The sequence below is a fragment of the Polistes dominula genome, unplaced genomic scaffold (assembly GCF_049000335.1).
Source record: "Polistes dominula isolate Pdom_NZ unplaced genomic scaffold, Pdom_raw_medaka contig_19, whole genome shotgun sequence".
In the NCBI taxonomy this organism is placed as follows: domain Eukaryota; kingdom Metazoa; phylum Arthropoda; class Insecta; order Hymenoptera; family Vespidae; genus Polistes; species Polistes dominula.
The window spans coordinates 408,954-425,937 of NW_028301058.1; the positions used below are offsets into that span (position 1 = coordinate 408,954).

The 16,984-nt window shown below is 40.1% G+C and overlaps 1 protein-coding gene and 1 long non-coding RNA gene across 4 annotated transcripts in view; one reads left to right on the top strand and one right to left on the bottom strand.

Annotated features, from left to right (window-relative positions):
• The window catches only part of tio (zinc finger domain-containing protein tiptop), a 124,626-nt gene that overhangs the window by 91,234 nt on the left and 16,408 nt on the right, over window positions 1-16,984 (bottom strand). The gene's annotated exons all lie outside the window — the stretch shown is intronic.
• On the top strand, window positions 6,177-8,798 carry LOC149031462 (uncharacterized). The gene is made up of 3 exons (XR_016177700.1): window positions 6,177-7,216; window positions 7,442-7,677; window positions 7,740-8,798. It is a non-coding gene; the product is annotated as an uncharacterized LOC149031462 (long non-coding RNA).

Here is a 16,984-nt window from a genome sequence, read left to right on the forward strand (position 1 = left end):
TGAACAATCCGGTCTCTCTCACTCTTTGAATAAAATATGAAAAATAACAGAGATATCCAAAATAAAAATGGCATCCACGCTGGGTAAGCAGCAACTCGGTGAAGCGTAATAATCATTCGGTTTTCTCTAAAGAGCCAATACAGTGAATCAATATTATTTCCTTCGTTACGAGTCTTTTGCTTGCTTCATCTGAAAAGAAGAAGAAGAAGAAAGAAAAAAAAACAGAAGAATACGATAACGCGACGACATAACCGAATCCACACGAAGCTCAATCGTTGAACGTGTCTCGATCTCAACGGGGCATCATTTTTGCCCGAAAAAAGATTTCTTCGATTCTCATCTGTTAGAAAGCACGCACGCGCACACCTTCGCGAGATTCTTACCGGGCAAGTTTATAACACCGAATCATCATGAATCATCGTGGATCCAAAGAGAGAGTGAGTGAGAGAATAAGAGGGGCAGGAGGAGAAGGTGGGGAGAATAAAATAGCGAAAGAGAACGAAAGATGAAAAGAGAAACGTGAAAAAATAAAAAGAGAACGACAGCAAGAAAAGATTTTTCGGGCAGAAACGCGGTAAGATATCTCGTTCGGCTTTCCAATAAATAACGAGATAATCTCCACTGAAATCGAGGGAGTTATGTCCGCCATAAAGATTGACCTACGTTATAGACATGTGTGTAAGCGAGTATAAGAGACCTATGTGTGCGTTGGTGTGAGAGAGAAATGTGTGTATAGGTAAGTAGAGGTAGGAATCACGTTTACACGAGAAAGGAAAAAAAGTATAAGGAGGCCTTACCAACACCGTCAAACGTATGATTTACCGATGATTATCGGAACATTCCTGATTTCCTCGGTCTGACGATGCAAGAACTTGCTGAGAGAAAGAAAGACAGAGAGATATTAAACTAAGAGTGAGAGAAAGAAGGAAACATAGAAAGAGACAAGAGCACGTCGGTGAGATACAAATGAAACAGAAGGAACCCTGCGTTCTTGTTTTATTCTTTTTTTTTTTTTTGTTATTTTGTAGGGAAAAAAAACAGGTTGAAATGTGAAGTCGTTACGGTACGAGAAGCAGGTAAATTTAAAAAAAAAAAGTGTGTGAGACAGGATCGTCGTCATCGTCGTCGTTGTCGTTCGTAGTCATCGGATCAAAAACTTTCATACCGTGTGTCCGTGCAATTTAAACTCTTTCCGTAGAATTTTTCCCTTTACCTTTGACGCGAATTTTAAATTATTAGTCAAGAGAACAAGCGCGATATATTGTAAATTTACGACGGGATTGGTGGTGCGTCAATTTTATCGAAACTAACAAGGTAGTTAAGATTAATCGTTTTAAATATGAAAACGAAGATGTTGCCAAACGATTTGTATTATCTTTGCGAAAATTTTCCTAACATTTCAAAAGGAATCTATTAGTGATTTCAATATTAGTCGTAGCTATTAATTAAGTACCTAAAGTTATCAAAAATATGTAAATGATTACCGACGACAACGTCTGATTCTCATATAATTAGATTATCTTTACGAAATGATAAAATATATCTCAAAAACTGACACGACTTTATACGATAATTATATCCATTGAATAAGAAATTTTGTCTAAAATAGAAAATTACCGCGAGACAGATTATATCCGAGTTTAATCCTACTAAACTACATACCTTACAACCAGACGTTTAACTTTATTAATAATTAACCGGTACAAACTTATCCTGGCTATCTGCTGCACATTTGATCGCATTTATCTTCGCTTTCCATTTGATTTAATTCCTATCAATCTGACTCTGAGATTCGACCGAGAACTCGAGTAAGTATTACGAATTAAGATTCAACTTTTCTTTCACTTGTAACATTTCCAGACCTTTGACATAAACCACGAGAGAAAAAAAATTATCCTTTCATCGTTCAATCACCAATATCCTGGAAAATTTTATCACAAATTTCCTACGAAATGTTCATTCAGCATCTTAAAAATACGTTCAAATCTTTAAACTAAAAACTAGGTGACTCTAATGAAAGAGAAAGGATAGGTGAAGGAAGGTTCATCTAACGCATAGAATCGGTAATTGAAATTTCTATTCTGAGAGGACTGGGCAGAAAGTTTTTCAAACAGCGTAAACGCGCCAGAACGGGAGTTCATGGTGATTAATGGATCGCGCACTCGTCCCTGCTACGACGACAACGATCAGCGATGGGTGGGTGTTTTAAAAACAAAGGAGTGACTCGGCTTCCGTCACCAACCATTATGGCCTTCAAAACCACGAACATTCCCTTGCTGCATCGTTCGACTTTTTTGCGCGAGAACATAAAATTATCTATTTTATAAATTTATAATAAAAACTAATAGTGATGACACATGCATATTACGAGTGTATCAAATAAATAATTTGAATTACCATATTAAATGCAAAAGAACAAAGAAGGTACTCCGGTTTTGTCAGTGACGCGGCCTTGACTAACATGATGGTCGTGTGACGGGAACGAGAAAACGTTTGTGGAGGGCCGTATGGTCTCCTATTTATAGTCTTTGGCTCCAGCAAAAACTCGAACGTCGTCATCGTCGTTGTAGTTGTCGTGGTTGACGACGGGAACTCGCGAGAAGTGGACCTCGAACGGTGCGAGGATGACTCGAAGAAAGAATGAGGGACTGAGAGATTCGAAGCGACGAGAAAAGAGGAAAGAAAGACGTTGTCTATCAAACGTCGCGAGCATCCAACTCGTCTGTCTCGAACGAAGACGTCTCCATCAACCGTCAGGAAAGATCGAGCAGCAGTCGTGTCAGTTTCTTTTCTTTTCTTTTCTTTTCTTTTCTTTTCTTTCTCTTAACCACCTCCATCCTATCCCTCCCTCCTCTCATTTTTATTACCACCCCAGGAACGTAGCTACGACCGGCGCCTGTCAGCTTTACTGCTACGGCATGTAGTTAAGCAAAATGGCATTAAGTTTCGGAAGCTACGGTTACGAGCCTGTTTCCTTTCTTCAACTCGACAAACCAAACGAGAGTTAAAGCAATTCTTGAGATACTAAGAACGCACAAATAACTCTTTCTTAATATTCTCGATGACATTGGCCTGGCTAAGAGAATGATTTTTCACTGATATTATTTCAATTGATTTTTACCTTTTTTACTTTTTCCTTTTTACAATAGAATAAACGTAAAAACATTGGAGACACGGAGTATATAATTTACAGTAGACGAGCACGTTCGTCCCGATTTACTTCTACCTCGTTCCGCTTTAATTCCTAATCCCAATAACCGTGTGCTGATAACGCTGATATACATCGTTTTAAGACGCTACACTCGCGTATTATTATCGCTCTACGAGTAATCCCAAGCTCTTCCATCGTCCGAAGCGTATATTTCAACGCTCATCGTGGTATTTACACATTATAATCCGATAGTTGCAACGCGATTAACATTTCAAATAACGCAGATATGGATCCTCGTCCACGAATTCGTTTACACGTTCTACTCAAGTATATCTTTGAGGGTATATGTTCAACATTATCAAATCTAAACGACAATAAAATAAAAATCGATAGTCAAAAACTGATCGTCCACAATTTTAATCAAACTTACCAAAAATGATAGTAAAGTCAAATACCTAGGTGTTACACATTACAACTCGTACGTTTAAAATTATCCAACATGCTCTAGTTTGATTAAAAAAATAAATAAAAAATAATATTACCTCATACACGTTTCTATGTATATATATATATATATATATATATATATATATATATATATATATATAAACATAATATACACACCTATCGAAGACTTTGCCATCCATAGCATATCTGTAGAAACCGAAAATATATATCGAAAGTTGGAGCGATTGGAAGGCTCGAGACGGTAAATATACGACTCGTAGGTTCCCTTACGGACGTTAAACGGACGAGAAGAAATCTTAGGTCGTAACGCGATCGCTCTCCGACGTTCTCTTTCTCTCTTCCCCACTTGGAACCTTCTCCTGGTGCTGTTGGAGCGACGAGAACCGTTTTAACGTCGTTGGTCGAGCGTAAATCTTTTGCACGTAGCGAAATGCTTTTCGAACCGCGATAGGACAACCCTGCCTTCTCCTCATCTCCTTCTAACTCTCATACATACACAGACAAGTCAGAGACATACATACATAGAGAAACATACACGCGTATACATTTATGACATTTTTTTCCTCTCTCTTTCTCCTTCTATCTTTTTCTATTTCCCTCTTCTTTCATTCTCATCTTGACGTTAGTTACGAGTGAACGCTTTTGCGAGAAAACGGTCCGATAAACCGCACAGATAAGAGCGATGGAACTAGGCGCGCGCAAGTACTGTGGGCCCAGAGAAAGAGAGGAAATAAAGTCGAAGTAACACAGAGAAAAAGAGAAAGAGAGGATGATATACCCCGCGCGCGCGACACGGAGGTTCAACGTATGATTATCCATTCCCTCGGGAACACCGGTGTGCTACGACGAGAACGTGCGAGGCAGGAACAGTTATTAGTCGACTATACTCCCACCTCTTCTCTTTCATCCCTCCTCTTCCCGATGTTCCCTCTCTCTCTCTCTCTCTCTCTCCCTATTTCTCTTTACACACTTGCACACGTATACATATTTATACACATACACCCTTGTTCCCTTTCTACCAGAGCCGTTGTCGTTTTATCTTCGTGCTCAATTAGCAAATATCATTCCGTAATGCAACGTGACGCGACCCTCCTCCTTCTAAAAGTGTGTGCAACTGCATCGGCATCGAGAGAAAAAACAAGGAAGAAGAAGAAAACGGGTTAACTCGACGGAAGAACGAAGAGAGGGAGAGAGAGAAAGAAAGCAAAAGGGAGAACTCGGTTCAGCTTTTTTATTGACCCTCTAAAAGCCAAGCATATAATGCGAAGCGACATACGTAATAATTATTGTCGTTCGCGTTTGCTACCGATCAACGATATATCGTTTTTCTACCCACCCCTCCCTCCCTCCCTCCCTCCCTCCCTCCATTCCTCTCTCCCTTCCCTATATGTTTATTTCTTTTATTCTACTTTCTTTGTTCCTTTCCGGAAACGACATCGATCGGTAGTTTTCAGCCTGGACGAGCGTGTAAGTGCATCAAAAGAAAGCACGTAGAAAGAAAGCTTCTGAAAACTTTCGAGATATCGTATCTTGGACATAACCGAGTAGCCCATAAATCCTTTGGATAAACGATTAATTAATTATGCGCGACAACCATACCTAAGTACGATGCTTCTTCCTTCGATCGGCATCAACTCCAGGCCCGATCACCATGCACAGCTGGTTTTAATAAATATCTTATCTCTTCGTTATCGTTCTTTTAACAACATGCCAAACAAAAAAAACAACAGAAGACAGAAAGATAGTCAGACCTGGAGTTGTTCTAATTGTAAATTATAGGACCTGCAGGGCTTTCTGAATTTTTTCAACGTTTATTTGTTAACATCCTTCACGTGTTGATCTAAAAAATCCACAAGGGAGGATTTAATTTTATACGAAATCGAAAGATTTGATTTATCGTTGCATACAGGAGGGCATTTTTATTTTTTCATGTTTCAAGTATCTTTCATTATTATAATGTAAATGAAGTCGTAATGATTTTTCACGAAAGCTTCCTTTCTAAACGTCGTACCTTTCTCCGGAGCGTTTCGAATTTGCGATCATGCCGATTTTGCGACTAGAAAGGGATTGCTCTTACTTGGCGGAAGTGGTCTTACTGAGAAGGTCGAAGATCGCTCGACGAACACTTCCATGACAAATCGCGCGATCGACAGGATGAACGCGTGTTGGCGGTGCATCAAAGGAAACTTCTCCTCGAGTTCGACCCGGACAATATGCTTTATCGAATGACCGTCTGCGAAACGTTATTGGAGTCGATACAAGCAACGAGTTTACAAGATATATATACTATACTATTCGGAAACATTACAACAATCATCATTTCCCTTAACGATCGACTTATTTGTTTAAAAGAAAAAATAAATACAGAAAATGTGAATTCATTTGAATGTTCTTTACTTTTCTAACCGATTTAAGCTTATCATACCGATCTACATCTTTTAAGATAACAGAATAACTGTAACGATCATGATTGATTATTTTACCTATATAAAAATAACATAAAATTCAACAAAATAAAAATCATTGAGGTTTATTTTCTTATACAGGTCACACTTAGGTACCATCATAAAGCATCCATTGTCCAGTCACGTTCCTTCTTTGAAAATTCGGGTTGGAGACGATCTCGAAGCCGATTCACGTTCGACGACGATTCTAAATCTCATCGATCGAAAGTTTCGAAAAACATCCAGAGATACTAAAGATTCTGACTCCGAGTATCTGAGAAAAGTAACGAATTGGATTGCGAAATAAAAAAAGAAAAAGAAAAGGAAAAAAAAGGAACGATCAGTTGGCAGTACACACGGTGGTCAGTCAGCTCGATGTCAGGCCGCTAATTGGCAGCCGTGTCGCATAGTAGCAAACTCAAAGAAGAATAAGAAGAAGAAGAAGAAGAAGAAGCAGCAGAAGAGGAAGCCGGTTTTGCGTAGTCGTCTCATCCTCCTCGCGTAATTCGTAAGCGATTCTTGCCCCTTTCTACCCTTCTTCTTCTTCTTCTTCTTCTTCTTCTGCTTCTGCTTCTGCTTCTTCTTCATCCTCTTCAACACAGGAGCAACAGATCTAACACGTCCTACGCCAATGCGTAGCCGCAACACCTCTTTCGACTTGGTTTCCCTTCGTGGTGCGCGTTTATGCGTCACGCGTGGGCGAGTTAAAAGGGGAACGAGGGGAAAAGGCGGGACGAAAGAGACACGAGGTATCCACTCGCATAACTACGCGTACCTTAGACACACGCTCGACCACCGTTAGTTTGTGTTGGACACCGAGACACCCTGGGTGGTCTTTTACTTCTTCCCTTTTTTCCTTCCCAACCCCTCACCCTTTCTTCATCCTCTTTTTTTCTTCTTTTATTTCGTTCTCTTTCGTTCATCCCTAAACCGTAACATCATCAGTGTTCTATCTATCTTATTTTCAAAGAGTACTAAATTTTATATCAAAATATCTGTCTACTAATATATGTTTCCAATCTTCTGGATATTATTTTTAAACATATAGAAATATATACGTGTTAACCCACATACGAGTATTAGATTAATTATTACCTAAGTTAAAATGAAATAAAAATTGCAAGAATTAAAACGGATTGACCTAGATAAAAAGGTTCGTGTAATCTGAACGAGACATCATATTCAAAATAATCCAATCAGCAATTTCGAGTAATCTCAATAATTCCGAATTGATATATAAAAATAGAAAAAAGCTTGTTTGAAATATTCATCGTATTCGAAACTTGTATAAAATAATACAGTTTTTTCTAAGACAATATCAATAAAATGGGAGAAACATAGGATGCAGGAAGGTGACGATAATCTATCCGGTTTGTAGATCGTGCGAGAATATTCGTAGGTAGGAGAGTAGGATGAAGACGGCGTTTGCGAACAGGAGGTAGAAGGGTGGAGAGGAAGAGAAAGGACGGGACAGCAACAGTAGCAACACCAGCACCAGTACCAGCACTAGCAACAGCAGCAATAGCAGCAGAGCGGGTGGACGTGGCCCGCTATCTGCACCGTTCCTGACACCTGACGGATAGCCTAGCGTCGGCAACGCGGGATATTAATTTGGTAATTTATGAGGCCCGATTAGGCAACGCTATCTGTCGAGCTAATGCGCGAACCGTTGGCAGGTCATCGCCAAAGGGTCCTGTGTTTCCTGCCGCCAGAGGACCTCGTTCAACAGGAATCTCCAACAAATAATAATGCTATTCAACCATTGAAATTTCTCTCTCACATCGGCTATGCTTTTCCAATCTACAAACGACTCTATTTTTGAAGTTAATATACATGTATTGATTGTATAATGTTTTTTTTATCTTTAAAAAGTATAGAATCAAAGTTAATATCCTTGAGAGATTAGGAATGAAAAGAATCTTTCTTCAAACCGGTCAACCTAATAAATTTGTATGGTGTCGAGAATAAAAGTAAAAAAAAAAAAAGAGAAGTGAAGAGAAGGAAAAGGAAAGAAGAAGTAGGCACGTATTTAAAGGGATAATGGGTCTCACGAAATAGCAGACAGCTCCATTCGCAATACATTATCGTTCGCATATTCGCGGGTGTGCAAGGAAATGGCATATTTTGTGACAGCTCTGATCGACGACTCCTCGGTGACGCAGCTTCGAGGAAATACAGAAGGAGGAGGAGGAGGGTTGAAGAGGAAGAGACGAAGGCTTCTACCTTCAGCCCCGATCGACCCACCTAAGCCGCGTTACTTCTGACGTGTGATAGATGGATGCACAATGGAAGAACACGCGCTTGCTGTGACGTGGTCGGTCGTGCGCGCGCGAACCCACCTTCACACATGCTCCTCGTCCTCGTCGTTTGCCTGTTACATACCGTGTCACACGCAGAATACGTGTGCGTCAACGTAGTATTAGTATTTAACGTAGGTGGATGAGGATGAATGGCTCTCGTCAAACGGAAGGGACCGCCCGCCGCTTCGCGCCATAATACTCGTCCGCGTAAGAGGCATAGTAGGTCGGCTTATTGATGACCACTCGGCTACTTACCTACGAGAGAACATGCTATTTACCGGTTTAAGAGACCTCTTCTCCTATTTGCAATCCGTTACCTCCAAAACTGAAGCTATCGCGACGATCGCTACTTTACGACAGCAAGAAAAAGAACCGCTAGATTACTTGCTTAGCAATCTTTCAATCCATCCGATCAAATTTAATATTCAAAATTGGTAATAGTCATTTAAACGATAAACTACAATTCTAAGAAATGTTCAATGCAAAATGCAATGAGATATATTCTTTTATATTCTCAAGTATTTCGATCAAGTTTATAGGTACGTCTTATTTTTATCAAAAGTAATTTATACTTCAAGTGAAATCAAATAATATATTTGAATTATAATTTACGATTATTTTACATCCGTTAGAAATCTCGTAGATGAATTTTTCTTTTTCTTAATACTTTGAAAGAAAATAATCTAGTACGTTCCAGTTTTATCATTACGAAATCGAATTAGATAGATACCTGGCAACGTCTTGGAGGTACCATTCAAGCAATTAACTTTATTTCTTCATGGAATGTTAAAAGTATCCATTCCAAGTAATTTCAACGAGCCGTAAGTGTACGCGCGTTAAATCGCATCGTGATTGCCGAGCTCGGTTGGTATTCTAACACGAAAATAACGCGTCCTTCGTTGAGGAGCGTCAGTATAATTTTGTAGTCAGTAAGATGATTGATTATTATTACGGTTTGAATTGACTCTCTTGGATAGAATGAATGCACAGTACGCCTTACCGCAATGCTTCCAAACGAGTTGCCTCTGTTAATCGCGGAAGTAGTCACTTTCACAGAAACTGATAAATAATGTGAACTTGATACGTAAAGGTAAACATCTTCTTTAATAGATTCGATCCTAAGAGTATATAGCATGCGTTGATTGGAAAGTAATTAACTTCCTTAAGATTCAGGGAATCTCTCGATCCATCATTAGCATCTTATCTCTTCTATATCCCAAGATATAAACTTCATTATTATACTAATTGACGAATAAAGTCTACTGTATGACCGACATTGAACATTTTTCTTCGTCCGAGCGAAAAAAAAGCCTCAATTGCAAGAGTCAATGCGCACTTATGAAAAAACATGCATGCGCAGAAAAAAAAAAAGAAGATCAGAGGCTTTTTCATCCGACGAATAAAAATCGCAACTATATCAAGGTTTATTCTGTTTTAATTCTCTTCTCGTAGCGAAGACCGAATATGGGGGAGAAGGGAGGACGGATGGGAGAGTGGCAGAGGGTCATGGAATGGCATGCCGTGGTGCAACGCGTTTCAATTTAGCTTCTACATTGAATCGCGTAGCCATGTCATTCTTCGCGCGCTCTGAGCGGATATCGTCGCTGACGGCTGTAGGAAAAAAAGCGGAAATCGTTGGATCGATGAGGAAGACAATGATCGAGGGAGTAAACAACGAAACAACGATGAAAAAAAACGATGGAGAGAGAGAGAGAGAGAGAGAAAATACTTTGGACGGAGTGCTCGTAGGAACAATGGTCGCCACAAATCAACGGGATTATGCCACTATTTCACGCATGGCCATGGCCGGCATCGCATGATAAATCAAGCTGTCGTTCGGCCACAATAAACAATAACATTTGGACGGCCGGCTGGTGCGACTCTTCTACACTTAACTCGGTCATTCGCTCTCGTACTCTCTTCAACGGGGAACCATAGCACGTGTTATTTCGTCGACCTCGAACTCTCCTCTGTCCTTCTCTCTCTCTCTCTCTCTCTCTCTCTCTCTCTCTCTCTCTTCTCATTCGTTCATCTTGACTCTTTCGATATAAACACACATACATAGCTATTTTCATCTCTCTCGCTCGTTAATTGATTCTTGGAAAATAAATCGAACCCTAAACGAATTTTGTAAGAAAACATAATAGTTGTTTGTATTATTTATAATCATTTTTAAACGAAAAACGATATCCTTCGAGACGAAAAGTTTATTACTTCGTTTCCTTTAGAAATATCCTTTTTCCGATATGGATTTTAATTATGCAGCTGCGTTTCATTGTATTCGTAAAATAGTGTTTATAAGCGGATCGAAGATTCTTTCCAAAGAAGACGATGTGTTCCGGTTCTGTATCGGTCATAAAATCTACGCGTGCGGCTTCGAGCTTTATGGTCGCATGGGATTAGGGTTACTCGCAAAATACGTTCTGCCTTCTACGTGGATTGTATGCGTTATATCGATACATTGATTAATGTCTTATAGATCAGGATAGATATCTACCGATAATATTGAGTATTCTACGAGTAACCTAAGTATTTATTTCTATTCTCAAATGATACGAATTTTTTAAACGATATGTAATATTACTTTGAACCAAATACAGTTTATTATTAAAAAAAAATTGAATATTAGAAGTGTTGACATTACACGTATCAAACTTAAATAAGAAAAAGTTAACGCGTAGCGTATACGATTGAAATCGAAAAGACTTGGAATGAAATTTTCAGAGGATCAGCGTAAAACGAGTCGCTGAGGAATTTGTTTGTCGAAAGTTTATCCGAAGCATCGCGAAGAGAGAACCGGTCGCGTATATGCGATCGACTCCAAGTGGTCCGGCTTAGGTATCTTGACTTCTACAACAGCTCACGAAACCACCAGCACCACCACTACCCCACTACACACCATGCCATGCCACACCGCCGACTAATTATAGCCTCCTATTTATTTTATTTACGCGTGTGCTCGCGCGGGCGTACTACTCGCGTTCGTTCGCTAGCTCGCTCGCGCATACGCACACTTAAAGTGCTGCTGCCATAAATCAAAATTCCATTTCAACGTTCTAACGAAGGATCAAATAAAACACTTTAATTGACGTTTTTACGGCGGCCGGCAGCCGAAGTCGAACTGCTGCCTACCCACCAGACTGACCCTGCCGCTGTTCACTGTTCCTACTGCCGTTCTTCTCTTGCTCCTTCTTCTTTCCCTCTTTCTATCCCTTCCACCTCCCCCTCTCTATCCTCTTTACGATACGAATGATAATTCTCAAACAATCCTCGATCGATATTACTTTCGCTCGCTTTTTTTAGAGTCTTCTTTGGAATGAATTTTATGGTTGGTGGGTTAGGTTAAATCTGATCGATTCGTTGATCGGCCAATTCTTTATCGAATTTTTACGCAGGTTACTACTAATGCACTCGCGTACGATATCACACATATGCAACATTTCCGAAGACCAATTTTCCATGCATAACAATTCGTTAGTAAAGTACAACCGACATAACGCGTGTTTAACGAACAATCTAATAAATCGTATCTGTCATACCCACCGAGTACGTAATTTTATCGTGGTCTCATCCAAATGAAATTACGAAAAGGCAATAAAATGTGGCCTTCCTCCCTCCCTTTTCGATAAAATCGCTTTTGAAATAACGTAGATTTCAACCAACGAAAAAACAATTCCGCAAAATTACTGCGAGATTAGCTGCGACATTATGCCGATATCCCGCGAACGATCACGAACACACTCTGTGCGCCCAATTACGATCGCAGGATACCATCAATGAAAACTGTCCGTATCGATCGTCCAAAAGAAAGAAAGCCCGATCACACGTGTACCAAAGATTATCCGATATTTGTATTCCCTCTAGCATAATTCATCGCTTTTTATTCGTGAATTTATTCAAGATACAAATTTGTATTTTTCTACCAACAAAAACTACTACAAAGACACGTTTAAGTAGAACGAGAATAAAGAAAGATAATACAATTACGAATACGATAAAGTATTATTTTCGTTGGAAATTTTCGGATACTGCTAATTAATAACCAAGAGAGATTCTTTTGCCGTTTCTATGTCTGTTTCGTTGGTCTCTTCATTGATTGACAAAGCCAAAAATTTCCTCCGTAACCTGATCTTTTTTACAATATTTTTGTTTGGTTAATATTAGGTAATCAAGAAACTTCGTAAAATGATAAATTAGTTAAAAAATAACATGAACATTGTTGATTACCTAATAAGCAAAGTTGACTAGTGTGAATCTTGTAATAATGAGAAAAAGATATAGAAAGAGATAAGCTTAAAAACGATTATAGTTAAGGATCCGCCGCCGTGTGGCTTGCCGCCGTATGCCGATTATCAGTAATTTCATGGTTTTTCGGGTGAACCGGCGTAAATATAGAGCGAGAGAGAGTAACCCTCTCTTGGCCACTTTAATATCGGCCCGCGCCGATCAATAATAATAACGAAATACGTTCGGCTCTTGTCTCGACGTCGAAGCGGTATAAACAAGGTATTATAGTAATTTTAAACCACGATTTCCTTCGACCAACTTCGCTGCACCCTTTTGCTGTGCCCCCGAAAGAGAGAACAGAAAAAGGGAGCCACCGAAGGGATCTTCCTTAGCGACGTTGCCAAAATGATCGCTAAGATCGATTCCTAAAAATCAATATGCCCGACAAAAGAATCGCGAATTAATAACCAAAGCAAAAGCAATTTTGGAAAGATCCCGTTATATCAAAATTACTACGATTAACCGTTCTTCTTTTGTCGCAGAGAAGAACAACAAAAATGGAAGAATTTGGAATGTTGGCAAGCGTGTCGTTCGAGCTTTACGATTGGCGGCGCCAAGTGCACGTTTGATGGCTATCGAGAAGGTTGTAACTCTAAAACAGGAAGGGCAGAAGGCCCTTCTTGGAGAGAAAGAGAAGGGGGAAAAGGACGAACGAAAAGACCTCCGAAAGAAATAAGAAAAGGGAGTAGGCGTATAGCCCAAGCAACGTTGTGCCTTCCACGCTTTTGAGATAATGATACTTCCCTCTGATCCCCGCTCCTTTAAATATAAACATACATCCTCCTTACTCTTTGCTCCTCGTCCTTGAAATGGAAAGGGCCTTCCTTTTTTCCTTCCATTCTGGACCCTATTTTGATGCCTTCTCGATTCTTGTTGCTCCGCGGTTTACGACGGTTCGCGTTACAACTGATTATTAGCCCTTTCTATCCCCACCCTTTTCTTTTTCTTCTCTCCCTCCCTCTCTCGCTCTCTCTCTCTCTCTCTCTCTCTCTCTTTGACTCGTTTCTTCTCTCCATTATTATACGTGGCCATATATGGCCATTATGCCCGGACCCCGATATACAACACAATCCGCCGTAATGCCGGCCATAAAATTAAATTAGGGTTATAACACGATTTTTCACAAAGGTACCGTGAACCGAAGCGCACATTTTCAAGAGCTCCACCTCTTCTACCAGTCTCAACCGACTAGTCCTCGTGATTCTCTTCTTTATCTACTACCTGCCTTCCGATGATACCTGCCCGATCTATCGCGATCGTTACATCAACTCTAGAAAAAGAAAAAGCTTTCAGAACGTGCCTCTCTTATTTTGTTTTCAACTACCGATCGGTGTCGAGGACGTGACACTCTTACTCGGAATCATATGCATGTGTGCATTAAAAATTAGTAATAAAATCAATCGAAAATTGGGTACGAAATTTACATTCTTTATTCTCTATAGATCATTTCTTCTTCGTCAACTCGTTTTATATTTTTTTGTTCAGCGTAAATACATAGCCGGGTCAACATCGAGGCCAATGCGATACGCACTGCGGATTGCAGTAGTAGTAATGTATGGAGGAGAAACGTAACCGTAGCAAAGGCCATAGATTTCGATCATTGAATATCCTAGCTTTAAAAGTTAGTGTATTTTTCCAGATAGAAAAGTAGAAGATGGCGAAAGTCCCTACGTTTTAGTTGGGAATTCGCCAAGTTTGTATTAATTTATTATATTTGCTTGTCGCGTCTGGTTTGAATTTTTCCTTGATTGGGGCTGCACACGGTATTAATTGATAACAAAGAATAGTTACGTATTATCAATGGGATGTCTGTACATCGATCATCGAAACGAACCTCGAATTCCCTGATCCCCCCTACACCCTGCACCCTGCACCCTGTCCATGTCCACGGCAATCCTCGGTGTGTATGATCGTTCGCAAAATAAATCATGCCAACCTTTCGAAGCTAATAGCGCCTATCGAATGAAAGCGATTTGCAAATAGATTCGGATTGCGCGAATCTACGAATAAAAATATAAACGGAAAATATAAAGCACGGCAACAAAGCCGTTAACGCGCTTTAAAAAACATTCGTCATTGTATCACCGCGCTTACCCTTCCAACCCCTTTACCCAAACCCCTCAGTCAACATACAGCGACACGACGCAGCAACACAGCGAGAGTTCGAAGTTTCATAATGGAATGAGACGGGATTCGGATGGTGAACGAGGAGAGAAAGAGAGACAGAAGAAAGGATATTTTTTTATAATCGTATATTTTCGAACGCGTCCAAAAATACACGAATATCGGTGACGCCCGATTTTATTGTCACACCGGTCCACTTGCCATCCGTCAATTTAAAATAAGCATCTCCCGATTTTGGTCTATTTAGATCCCGAGAGTAAACACACATCCAGACAGTCTGAATAGTTTAAGAAATATCTATTTACCGTTCGTCCCCGTTCAACGAGGATGCACGATCGACAATGATGGAAACCGTTTAAATCTATACCTGTCTCTATGTGCATCCGCACTCTTAGATTTACACAAATATACAGAAAGAGAGAAAAAGAGTGGCGTGCTTGGTCTCGCTTATTAAGGTCAACCCGCCAAAAATAATTCCAACCTAATTAAAAGCCATTTAAAGCAAGACGATTATATTAAAAAAAAAAAAAAAAAAAAAAAAAACATAGATAAAAAAAGAATTGGACTAAAGAACACGTCTGGCAATTTGGAAAGCGTTCTCTGCATTCCTGAAGAGTATACTATTTTCTCTTTTCACTCGAACACTTCTAATAGACACAACTGTCCCGATTAATAAACCGATAAAGTGCATAAAAAACCATTGACTAGTGAAGAAAAGAAAAAAAAAGGAACTAAATAAAAGTATCGTCTCATCGGTTTAGCAAGAAAAAACTCAAAGGGATGAATGAAGAGAATTTTACTGAAAAAGAGAAAAAGAGGGATTGCTAGGTGGAGGGTGAAAAGAGAATAAGGAGGGAAAAGGGAGAGGGAGAGAGAGAGAGAGATCGAAGTTTCGCGAAGGAGAAGGCCGCGAAGAGAATTCGAGAGGCCACAAATCACGGGATCGGTGGAACGAGTAAATCGTGGAAGGGGTGGGATAGTTGGAAGGTGGCGGAGTCAAGGGAGAACTCGGTGCCGGCGATAACAGGGAGAAGGGGAAGAAAGGAGGAAGAAGGGGGAGGAGTGGCAGCCTGCAGACGCGGGGCGCGACATGCTTTATGACGTCTGTTCATCACATCGCCCCAGTCTCATAAATTAGAAATCACCCCTTAGATAGCTAGCACCCATCTACGATGGCCTCAGAGCCGAGGCGGTATCGTGGGAGGCAGGACGATCCTCCGCTTGGTCCGATGCGCAAAGAACACGAACAAGAGGAAGAACGACAGCTATAATTTTCACCGTATGTCACAGCTATGAAGAGAAAGAGAGCGAGGAAAAAAAAATATGTAACACGCCGATATGGAACGGGTAGATCGCAACGAATGTTAGACTTATATCGACTTACCTCTTATGATATTATGTTCATCGATTGTTCTCAAATAAGTTTTCTTAAGAAGACTACAAGTTATTTCCTTCAGGGATAATTAATTAATCTTTTAATTAAATGTTTCATTAATTTCCGATAAGTTAGTAAATCTTGTATGAAATATTTTTTCAGGTTTTTTATTTCAATAAGAACGTAAGGGATATATTTGCTAACACTTATGTCTAACCGGTGTCGTATTATTTTCATTTTGATCAGTCTTCTTCGAAGCGATAAGGGACGTCGATAGGTTACACGAGTATCAACTCGCGAATGACATATCGACGATTATCGAACGGGTCTCTGCCGTCATAGTCGTGTAAGTCGGTGGACGAGGGTAATGTGGGGAGAAGTGTAAGGGTGCTCCTAGTCGGTCGGTATAGACGACGTCGATTGAATCGGTGTAATGAGCTGACTGATTGGCGGTGTCTGGAGGCGTCATCGTTACACGTCTTCAAACACACTCACGCTAGTAACTAAAACCTACACAAGTAAAACCCCCATCACTGTCAATCCTGGAAAGGTCGGCGATCCAACAGCCGCGCCTTCCCTTTACCCTTATTCCTCAACTACCATCTTAACCCCCACCCCCTTCCAATCCTTCCTGCCAAAAAGAGCGACAAGTGTACCAAGCTGTCAACGTGCCAAATATGTTCTACTCTTTTCCTTTCATCGACACGGTAACAGCTCCCCATCTTTTACGACTTCTTTTTCCTTCTCTCTCTCTCTCTCTCTCTCTCTTCCTTCAGTCTTCTTATTTTTGTCTCTCTTTCTTTTCGAATTTCTCAGTAAATCTTTCTAAATGCTT